Consider the following 3,013-nt stretch of genomic DNA (forward strand, 5'->3'; position numbering starts at 1 on the left):
ATAGGGGATTCACCTTGACCTAGATTAATCACAAGATAATTATTGACCAAATGTACTGGCAGATGCTTTTAACATGACTAAATCATAACTCACAAGGAAATGTAGCTAGAAGTAACACATTGTACTAGTGCTTATCAGAATTCTGAATACAGGGGTCATCTGGGTACAGAGGTGAAGGAACAATTAAAAAAAGAATGTGTGGTGGGAGGGAATTTTAGGAAATCAACATGACTTTTTGCAGGGCAGATTTCAGGCCAAGGCTCAAAGCTGGTTGAAGTGACCAGGAGTATCCTATGGTAAAAACACTTTCCCTCAAATATTTGCAGGAATTTACAGAATAAAGGTGGCATTACACTATCAGATTTAAGATGAAGATTTGGGTACTTTAGACCAATTCAGCAGCATAACTGCCTGTGTATGGGCACCCCTGAGGGGCCTTCCCAACCAATATCTGCCCTAAAATTGGCCAGATATCGGTCAGGCAGGTTTGATTTTAACTTTGGATAGGGGACCACATGGGCTTATTGATGCGGGCCTTGTTCTGACAGGTCCTATTCCCTGTTCTGGCCAAACGATTGGATTACTTTGATATCGCCAACCTTAGGTGGCATAATATCGGTGGAAAGATCTGCTTAATTGGCGACCTCGCCAAATAAGAGGATCTTATAGTGTATGGCCCTTAAGTTTTTGTGTTTTTTTTTTCCCAGAGGGTATTTTATCAGTGAAGCTGACGTAGCACCTGTACCAATGCCTGACATTAAACAAGGTCACTTAACAGCACCAAGAAAAGCTAAAGCTCTAAGCCCTCATAAATAGAGCTAATAATCCAATGCAGCTCAACAGCATCAGCTCTGACACTAATACACAGAGCTCTGTTGTGAATAAACAACATAAAGCAAATTACACAGAGCAATTCCAAACATCGCTGGATAAAATCACTATTTATTGTAGTCACTTAAAATACATATGAGTGTCCCAAAAAATGGGGATTATACGCTTGACGCGTTTCGTGGCGTCACGCCACTTTCTCAAAAGCTGCATAAGACCCATCACAGGGAGGTCACTTTTATCCCAAACGGAACTCCACCCCCTTACAAAAATTTAACCCTTCACAGGCACAATAAAAACAAACAAAAAATTAACAATATAAAGAAATACATACAAAATATCAAATGCCATTCTGGAGAAAGATAATACATTATCTATAGGGTGTAATTACATATTTGTTATCATCTATTTATTAGAAATAGCATGTCAACTCCCAATCTCTATTCATACCCCCTTGTGTTTCCAATGTTCCCAACTGATAAATCCAAAATGCTTCATTTTTTAGAAGTCTTTTCTCAAAGTCACCCTTTCTTATAGTTGCAGATGGTGTGTCTATAATCTGAAAGGTAAAATCAGAATTACCCTCATGTTTCTCTATACAATGTTTAGCTAGGGCTGACCGAGTATCATTTCTCTCTACAGCAGAAACATGCTCTAAGATACGTTCACTTATTCTATGTATTGTTTTCCCAACGTATTGAGCACCACATACACAAGTAATAAGATAAATTACTCTCTTTGAGACACAATTAAAATATCGTTTAATATTATATACTTTCCCTGTATAGGTACTCCTGTATTCTTTAGATATCTTTAAAAATTGGCAGGCCTTACATCTCTTTCTACCACAACGGTGATTACCCATATATCTCAGCCAGGATGTATTAATCGATGGTTGTTGTGAAACAAACAAATTTGGGGACAAATGAGAAGCTAAGTCTCTACCCTTCTTAAATACAAAGGAAGGTCTATTACCCAAAACTTTTGCCAAAACAGGATCTTGTAAAAGAATCCCTCAATATCTATTTACACTTTGTTTTATGTGACTAGAGCCCCTCCCATAAGTCATAGAGAAACGAATACTTGTGGAATCTATATCCTTTTCATGTCGCTTATTCCTATCAGGGGTTCGATTATACATTAACAGATCACTCCTATTGGTGCCCACAGCTCGTTCATAGGCTAGTTTTAAAACCTCAAAATTATAACCTCTACTTAGGAAACAATCCCATAGTTCCATAGCACGACCTTGAAAGGTATCCCAAGTGGAGCATATCCTGCGTAACCGGAGGAACTGCCCAAAGGGGATGCCCCTCTTAGTGCTAACCGGATGTGAACTCCCATAATGCAGCAATGTGTTGCAAGTTATGGGTTTTCTATATAAATCCATAGAAATACTATCATCTTTGGATGTAAACTGAACATCCAAAAATGAAATTGTGTCGACATGTGATTCAAAAGTAAAAGTAATACCCTTCACACACCCATTACAATAGCTAATAAACTCAATAAGTGAATCTTCATCCCCATCCCAAATACCTAAACAATCGTCGATATATCGAAAAAAACACACCAAACGTGTCCTAAAATTATTAGAAATCCCAAAAATGTGGAGCCGTTCAAACCAACCCATAAAAAGGTTGGCATACGTAGGGGCAAACGAGGCACCCATTGCGGCTCCACGTTTTTGCAGATAAAACTGCCCATCAAATAAAAAATAATTAGACTTCAATAAAAAATCAGTGTATTGGAGAATAAAATCTCTTTGTGTCTTAGGAAAAATCTGTTCTCTATCTAGCCAGAATTCTATGGCTTGCAAACCATATTGATGTTCAATTGATGAATACAAAGATGTAACGTCCATCGTGAACCATCTATAGGTAGATTTCCATGTTATACCATTAATCCGATTAATACACATCGTAGTGTCTTTCAAGTAAGTTGGTAAAGCTTCTACCATAGGACGCAACAGTCTATCTATATATCCAGATAAATTCTGACTTAGAGATCCTATGCTTGCAACTATGGGACGTCCTTGTACATTAATCAAAGATTTATGCACCTTCGGTAATATATGAAAAATTGGTATCACTGGTTTCTCACATAGCAGGAACTCATATTCCCCCTTAGTCAGAACCCCATTCATGAAGCCTACCTGTAAAAGATCATTCAGCTTCTGTATAAA

The sequence above is a fragment of the Xenopus tropicalis genome, chromosome 2 (assembly GCF_000004195.4).
Source record: "Xenopus tropicalis strain Nigerian chromosome 2, UCB_Xtro_10.0, whole genome shotgun sequence".
NCBI lineage: Eukaryota > Metazoa > Chordata > Amphibia > Anura > Pipidae > Xenopus > Xenopus tropicalis.